This window comes from Beta vulgaris, chromosome 7 (genome assembly GCF_026745355.1).
Source record: "Beta vulgaris subsp. vulgaris cultivar EL10 chromosome 7, EL10.2, whole genome shotgun sequence".
Lineage (NCBI taxonomy): Eukaryota > Viridiplantae > Streptophyta > Magnoliopsida > Caryophyllales > Amaranthaceae > Beta > Beta vulgaris.
In genome coordinates, this window is record NC_079208.1 from 34,721,782 (window position 1) to 34,731,007 (window position 9,226).

Genomic DNA, 9,226 nt, shown 5'->3' on the forward strand with positions numbered 1-9,226 from the left:
AAATTATGGCGGTTCCGCTGCAAGATAATATAATTTGAGATTTATTAAGTATTGGTTGTGATTAGTTAATGTAAGTATAATTAGCTAGCAGCTTGGAAGTGTCGGCTGTTACAGTGGGACTGTTACAAAAGTTATATTCAAATTACATAGTATATTAATTTAGGTTTTTTTTATCTAGAATCAAAGTGTAATATTCACTTATCCAAAACACCTTATATGTATTAATATCTATAGGGAACATTTTTAAAAAAAATAAATAAATAATTAAAAATAATAATATGACATGCTTAGATGGAGTTCTCTATAGTATTCTAAGGCTGTTTTTAAAAATCAAAATCTAATTTTTTTCATTATCCAAAATTCTAATACATATGTATCTTTATCGGCATAGATTTTAGTTTTTGTTGTGACAATAAATTTTACTTAATAAATTTTGTTGCAATACTAAATTGTTTTGGTTCTGTGGAACAATAGGTTTTAAAAGATAATATGTCTAATTCTGTAAATTGAATCTATTATAAAATGCTATAATCACATGTTGTACAATGTACACTATACTTATAGCTTAATTATTATTATATTTATAAAAAAAATACTAAAAAATGTGTTTCCATTCATCTAATTAAATATATTTTCATGACTGGTAAAACTATATTGTAGATGGTTCTTGTTGTAGCCTAAATATCAACGGCTATAAGTGAGACACGTGGCTCCTTCACAACTCTACACGTGGGACTTTGCTATTGCAGTAAAGTACATGGTCCAGAAAGGTGCATGGCCTAAAGTACACCTTTCTGAATAAAGAGAGTTGTACTAGCCCTCCTTCTAGCCCAACCTGTACTTAGGCCCAGTAAAGGAAAAGGATATATATGTGAAATGGATGATGTGTACTCTCCAATCAATGATCACCACGTGCCATAACATTATTGCTTAGCCAATCATATGCTCTCAAATAGGGTGACATCAAGGTACAACAGTTATTTCAGACTCTAAAAAAAGTCCTTGAAATCAGGGAAATAGTACGTTTTTCAGAGCATAGTACTATTATTCTGCCATAAATTCTCTCTCTACTTTCTCTCTCTAAAAGTTCCCTTTACACTCCTGATACCTGACTTAAGGTTCGGAAGGAAAAATACCACCCAAACCTCCAGTGTGGGCCCCTTTTTGCATGTATGAAGGCGGAGCTCAGGTTCGAGTTTTTTAGTTCAGGCGTTGTTGCGCAAGTCTCCTATTGTAGAACCTACTGTTGGGAATAGTAGTATTTATTTACGAGTTTAGCACTACATAACATTTGGCGCCGTCTGTGGGGAGACGCAACAATGACTCATTGTCACTCATCTAATGTGGCTAGAAACCGGAGTTTTGATAGCCAAGTGGAGGATACGGTGGGTGATGAAAGGCCACCGAGGGAAAGAGATAGGCCCCCTGCTATTGTCAACCTTTCTAAACGAAGTAGGGACTAGGGAGCCTATCATTCAAGAAAATCCAGAGCATCCAGTGACGACAGTCCATCTGAAAACTGTCTTGAATGACTTTCAGGTTAGGATGGCTGCTGTCATGGAGGAGAAAATCAAGAACAACATGTTATTCTTTCAAGTCAATCCAGATCCAGCTTTTGTAGCTCTGCCTAGGGGGCAGTCTCAGGAGGGTCGTCCAGGGACAAGCAGGCCTCCTCGGCAGGAAGTGTCCAAGCGAATGTCGAAAGGAAAGCAGCCGGTGGTTGGTGAGCCACGAAGGAAAATGGATTGGAAGTTGGTGGCCCGACCTGGAGATAATATACCTCCCAACGGTCACAAGATGGAGACATATGCTAGGGAATATTTGGAAGCAAAGAAGGCAGCCGCCTTGCAGCGCTCAGCCTCAGGGTATACCCCTTATATGAAAGACCCTCCATTAAGGCTGCCATCCAGAATTGGAGGAAGGAGTCAAGGACCATCTGCTGTCCAACCAAGGCAAGAAAAAACGGTATTACAATTTATGGTGTATAGGCGTCAAGGCCTAGCTAACACCTCCTCTAATCCTGTGTTAAAGAAATATCGCCGGGAGCACATACCCACCGAGGGACATACGGGGGCACTCAGGATTAACTAGCGCATCCCATTCTCGGCCATAATCATGGAGAATCCTCCGTTTCCAAAGGTTAAGCTACTCACGATAGAATCCTTTAACGGAACTACTGATCCGATGATCATCTGTCAGCTTACAAGCATCAGATGTATGTTCAAGCAGTCGACGATGCTACTTGATGTAAGAATTTTCCAGCTACTATGAAAGGACTAGCGCAAAAATGGTTCAATAACCTTCCTCCTAACTCCTTGGATAATTTCACAGAGCTTAGTATTATGTTCACTAGTCATTTCGTAGCAAATCGATCGGCAGGAACAAAAAACTAGCATGTATTTGGGGAAGGTCATCCAAGGACCAAAGGAAGCTTTAAGAAGTTTTGTGAAGAGGTTTAACCTAAAAGCATTGCAGATTCAGGATCTGAATGCGGGAGTGCCTTTTGACGCCTTCATCAGAGGTCTAAGGCCAGGAAGTTTCAAATCTGAGCTGGTGAAGAAGAAGATCACCACTCTGATCGAAGCTCTTCGGGAGGCAGAGGCTTTTATCCATGCTACGGAAGTATGCGCAGAAGCAAAGCATCCGGAAACAAAAAAGACTGAAGAAGTAGTTCAGCCAAAAAAGAACAATCCCAAGAAAGCTGAAACTTAGGCATTGACTTCAATGACAACCTCATCCAAGAGAAGCAAAAGAAGTGAACCAGCAGCATCGGTGGAACCTATAGAATTTAGCGAAGATTAATATTCCATTCTTATGGAGATAAAAGCTCAGCATGCACTAAAGGCGCTAGCTGAAATGAAAACTCCCTACAGAAATAGGGATAAAAGCAAATATTGTCACTTTCACAAAGATTGTGGTCATGAAATAAATGAATGCAAGCATCTAAAGAGAGCTTTTGAGGATTTAGCTCGTAAGGGGAAGATAATTTCATATCTACCTCAAGCCGGAAGAAAGTTTCAGAAGCGAGATGAACGTTAGAACCGAAGAAAAGAAAGTGAAAGCACTGACGAAGACATAGTGCTTGTCATATCTGGAGTTTTTGCAGCAGGAGGTCCAACCAACTGAGGATATAAGAATTACTTAAGGGAACTCGGCCAGATCATGCTTACCAATCAGGTAGAGTCTGACCCCTTCCCTAAGGTACTCGTTAGTGAGCTGGATTGCGGGAAGATAAGAACCCCCCCCCACGACGACCCGTTGGTTGTAGAGATGAAAATTGCAAATCTCGGAGTGAGAAGGATCTTGGTTGATATGGGGAGTTCGACCGATATCATCGGTGCAGATTGTTTGTCAAGACTAAAGTTTAATGAGAATGACTTAGTCTCAGTCCATCATCCCATCATTGGCTTTGGAGGAGGAATAATCCACCCTATGGGAACTATCACCTTGCCCGTCAAGGTGGCAGACAAGAAGGCCTCCAGGCCATTAATTGTTAAGTTCTTGGTGGTACGAGATTTGACGGCTTACAACGTCATTCTCGGGCAACCCACCTTGAACCACATCAAAGCTGTTATTGTTACTCACTTGATGTTAATGAAGTTTGAGTGTGATGGAGGGAAGATTGGATCTCTATATGGACATCAGCAAGCCGCAAGAGAATGCTACCTCACCACTTTAAAACTTTCATCATGGAAGGGAGAAAAATCAGAACAACCAAAGGCAATAGATGTAGAAGCAACCGAGATGGTGAAGGGCCAGATAAGTGAGTTGATGATTGAAGTAAATAGAACTAAGGTGTGCTATTTTGAGTTTGTTGATTGGATTAAGAATGAGTTAGGATTTGAAGAGGTAGGTGAGATGTTGTTTTAGAAACGTGGTTGTAGTTTACATAATGTAAGGAAAGAAATCAAGAGTGATGCTGAGATTCCAGAATCAAGCACCTGAAAAAGATGGTTGGCACCATTTATATGTGTTGCATCCAGAGAAGAAAGAGGGTGTGAGGGGGTTTCTATATGGTGGGTCTATGAGGTGGATTGATGATAGTGATACAGTGACAAATGAAGGGAGTAACATTGGTGAGTCAGCACAAAGTGAAAATGGTGAGTCAGCACAAACTGATAAGGGGGGCCCATAGGGAAATCTTATGTCCATAAGAAGTGGTCAAAACCCTAACATGTCTCACCCTTTGGCAGCTGATGCTTCAAATGTTAAAGCATTCCCACACCTTCTTTTTCACTCATTCAAACCACATCAAAACCAAAAATAGAATGCAGAGAAAAGCTTCCCATTATATCTAACAAGAAAAAAAAGCCTTGTGAGCTCATTCTAGAGGAAGACCCTAATTTTGCTGAACTTGAATCAAGGCATGCTAACCTAGAGGGAGAGTGCTATTGGAGCTCATCAGAGTGATGGGGGGGTTAGGAAACTGGTGAGGGTAGTGAGGCCAGTGATGGGGGAGATAAGGACAGTGATGGTAGTGGTGAGGAGCGTGATGTGTTGTTGAGTCATGGAAACCATAAGGATGAAAGTGATGATGACTTATTTAACATAGGTGAAGAGCAAAACATCACACAATCTGCCACAACAAGTTTGAGAGGATCAAGGGGATGCAACTAACACTAGTAGAATAAATGCTTATTGTTGCGGTGATTAAGTGGCCTATTACGGCGGTTTTGGCCGCGCAGCAATTAAGGAGGCAGCAATAAGTAATTAATATATTGCTGCGGTTTAAACCACAGCAAGATTTGAACATATTGCTGCAGTTTATGGGTAAAACCGCAACTATATATATATTTTATATCAGATTCATAAAGTATATTGTTGGGGTTTCTAGGGAAAACCGCAGCAATATGATGTATTTAATAAAAAAAAATAGGCATATTGCTGCGGTTTCTTGGACAAACCGCAGCAATAGGTACAAGTGTAGAAAAAAAAAAATTTGCATTTCGCATTAACTTTGAAAGATAAAAAAAAATCAGAATAATAGCAAAAAATCAGAAACTTCCATCAGAATATGAAATGAAGCTAACAAAGAAAAAAAACAACAATAAGCAAACTAAACAAAGTGAAAAACAACAATAAGAAAACTGAATTTAAAAAAATGAAAATGAAACTAATGAAGAAAAAAATCTGACATATTGAAGAATTGCAAGAAACGAGAATTGCACTACACTGAACATACGAAAAATAAAAAATAGAAACCTTCAACAAAAATATTGATTCTAAAAAAAATATCAGAATTATACTACAAGTCTACAATGAACTCTTTGTTCTAAGCCGAACGGTTATGTGAATAGCCCAACTCTTGCTTCTATTTTGTTGTACTTAAATTACTGTCAAAGGCAAGTATGCAGAATTATGTGAAATGAAGGGTGTCATAATTTGGCATATTTGTCAAGTGTCATCGTATAAAACCTGTGATATTGAGCCCAAAACTATTGTAAGGTCATTCATTATGGGTATTTCCAGTGCTTCTTCCATGACACATGCCTAATCAATAGCAACAGAAGATTCAAAGACAAACTTGGAAAAAGACTAACATTTTTAATATCTGCAATATAATGAAAATAATGCCTCTCCAATACAATAGTTATCTAATGCACCACCCACCTCTATTCCTCTTGCTTTGGTCCAATCACAGCTGCCCGTCCTATTTCCTTGGCCGCACCATTTATGATTACCTGTAAAGCCGTCAAACGAGCCATGAATGAGTGACACGAGAGACAGAGATGCTTATATGAAAACGTTGGATAAGAGCAATGTAGTATTACTGACCAACAAAACCTCACTCCTCGAGATGTCGGCGAGCCGATTCAAAGATGATGACCACCAGACAAGCGAAGATGACTGGTTGTTCTTATCGGCCGAAACCCTAGTTTGAGCGAAGACACACCAGACGAACGAAGGAGATGAGTGGACTTCGAAGTTCTTGTCGAACCGTCGACTGGCAAACGGATCAGACGATGATGAGAGGGTACGGTCGACCGGCGAACGGAAGAGAGAAGATGAAAGAAACTGATGAGAGGAAGAGAGAGAAGAGATGAGGCGTGAACTGCTGAGGGGAGGAGAGAGAAGATGAGAGGAAGAGAGAGAAGAGTGAGGCGTAAAGTGAACTGATGAGGCGTGAAACCCTAGCTGAACTCTTTAATATTAATTTTAAAAGTATATTGCTGTGATTTTTTTTAGAACCGCAACAATAGGTTTAAATAATATTTTTTTATATTATTTTAATATATTGTTGCGGTTCTTGCCAGAAACCGCAACAATATGTTTGGTCAAATAGTCTAAAATTTTTTCAAAAAATTTCTATTGAAACCATATTGCTACGGTTTTCGGCCGAAACCACAGCAATATGGTTATTTTATATTTTTCCTTTTCTTTTTACGTGATATATTGCTGCGTATGGGTAAAATCGCAGCAACATCACCGCAACAATAAGCAATTATTCTACTAGTGTGATGATGTGGATGAGAATGAGGGTGAAGAGCAACACTTGGATATTCCATCTGATGTTGAGTTGGATGATTGTGATGATAGGAGTGTTGGGGGATCAGATAAAGAAGGTCCCTAATACCCTACTTTTAAGCCTGAAATAGACTTCAAGGGTAAGCTTGTTTGGAGTAAAGGTCTAAAGTTCCCTTCAAACAAAATACTAAGGAAGGCAAATAGACATAATGCAATATGACAAGGGTACAATTGCTATTATCTGCTCAACAATAGAAGTAGGGAGAGTGTGTACTGTGCAAAAAGGTGTGGCTATCCATGGAAGAAGGCTAGCATCCTCAAGTGTCCCCGCCCGCAAACAGAAGTCAAAGTGCAAGTTTAAAATTCATTGAAGGAAATTGAAGGAGGGGGGCCTTAGAAAATCAAGAGTAATAGACCTAACCTGGAAGATCAAGTTGTTTGTAAAGACAGTAAGGAGAGAGGTCCAAGCAGAGATAGGGTCTTATAAAGCCTATTATGCTAGAGTGAGGGCTTTGAGGATGATATTTGGTGATGCAAGCATGGAGTATGATAGAGTGTGGTATTATGCATAGGCCATTAGGAAATAAAATCCAAGATCTACTACTGTGGTGAAGGTTTAAGGGATTGACAAACCACCTCCTGTATTTCAGAGACTCTAGGTGTGTTTGCAAGCTTGCAAAGAGGGGTTCATAGGTAGGTGCAAGCTCATCATAGGAGTGCATGGGGTATATTTGAAAGGCTCATACCCTGGCATCATCTTCACAGTTGTTGGGGAGGATGGTAATAACAACATTTACCCTGTTGCATGGGCTGTTGTTGAGACAAAATCATCCGAGACATGGGGATGGTTTTTGGAGTTACTGAAAAATGACATAAGTTCAGTTGCAGCAAGTGTAACTTCGGTCCATGAGAAGGAAGATCTGACCTACATGTCAGATAGGCAGAAGGTTTGTTCTAAAGTTTGATTTGTTTTCTTTATTTATCTTCTTTGCTTACCCACTAACATAATTTGGTTTGTTGAATCAGGGATTACTTGATGCCTTTAATATAATACTACGTACTGCAGAGACTATGTATTGATGTAGACACATTTGGGCTAATTTCAAAAACAAGTTTCTTGGGGTCATATATAAGGAAACATTTTTAGAAAGCTGCAAGGTCTTGAGCAAAGGTAAGAACTTAATTTTGTTCAAATCAGTCATGCTTCCATTGTTCTATGTTAGTCATACCCTAATTAGCTTTATGTATTGTAATCACAACACCATTTTAACCACCACATGGAAGCAATTATGGCCATCAATGTTGAAGCCTACAACTACCTAGCAGCTATCCTTACGTGCCACTGGTCAAGACCCATTTAGTACATCCCCCAAATCAGACATGCTTCTAAATAACTATTGTGAAAGTTTCAACAATGTGTTGAGGGAAGCTAGAACAAAACCTATTTTCCATTCTATGGAGTAAATAAGGAGGTATGTAGTGTAAAGGTTTTGTTCTAAGAGGGAGGGGTTGAAAACATTTGAGGGGGTTATAATGCCATCAGTTATGAAGATGGTTCACAAGGGGTTAAATATCAAGTATGAGGGTTAGACAAGTTGATCTTCAGGAGTTTGAAGTGGATCATAAGCTTGACACTTTTGTGGTGAATTTGGAGACCAGGCATTGTGGTTGTTATAGGTGGAGTTTGATGGGCATACCTTGTTGGCACGCATGCACTTTCGTGCATCCGATTGAGAAGGCTGATGTATGAAGACTTCATTCACCCTGCCTACCATGTGGAGACTTATGCAAAGGCATATGCTCTAGTCTTCAGAGCAATTTCAGGTCACAATTAGTGAGATACAACACCATTTCCCATACCATTACCTCCTCCTTACAAGAAAATGGTTGGTAGACCTATGTTATAGAAGAAAAACAAAGAAGCAGGAGAGGTTAAAGAATAGCAGCAAGTGAAGAGGGCCAAGAAGCAGAACGAATGCAGTAGATTTGGTGCTCTAGGCCATTACAAAACCAGTTGTAAAGTGTCTACTCGACTTGCTCAACAATGCTTCGAAATAAGTTTCATATATAATATAGTTTTACAACTTATGAAAATTTATTTATTTGGATGAAAAATAAAGTATTTTTTATTCTTTATTTTAATTCCATGTAAGAATAACTACAAAAATAGCGTATTATATGTGACAATATCTATTATATCTTTGAAAATCATTCTTTTAAAAATTAAGTTATATAAAGATAAAAATGCATATTTATAATTTTGAACCTATAGCATACTATGGTGGCATTACATGAATCACATGAAAGTTTGTAAATGACATTGCAAATGTATTATGCAATTCACTAATTATTTTATTCATAGAATATTAATTGTATACACAATTATTCATGTTTGTCTGTTCACATATATCTATATGTCAGATCTCCGTCTTTTCTTCATGAACATGATACTAGTAAACTAATTAAAAAATCAAGGTTCGTGTTTCTAGACTATTTGAGGTCACAGATCATAAAAAAAGGAGAAAGTTTGATAAATCTTGATATGGTCGTGATGGATGAAGACATATATTTTTCTCTTAAAATTGATCATTAGTAGATGTTAGTTTTATAATTAATTATATTTATGATAACATCATTATGATCTTTTTTCACTTTCTCATCTTCCATTCTATATGTGTTAGTGTTTATGTGCCATTAAAAGTTGAAGTTGTGGGCTTGTGGCTGATACTCTTGTTTTCTATAATTTTTTTGTCATGCATCT

The 9,226-nt window shown here is 38.4% G+C and overlaps 1 long non-coding RNA gene across 1 annotated transcript; it reads right to left on the reverse strand.

The window, feature by feature from the left end:
- Positions 1–5,114: 5,114 nt before the first annotated feature.
- LOC125499482 (uncharacterized) lies at positions 5,115–6,213 on the reverse strand. Its single transcript, XR_007276354.2, has 2 exons — positions 5,776–6,213; positions 5,115–5,681 (listed from the first exon to the last, which is right to left on the reverse strand). It is a non-coding gene; the product is annotated as an uncharacterized LOC125499482 (long non-coding RNA).
- Positions 6,214–9,226: the final 3,013 nt, after the last annotated feature.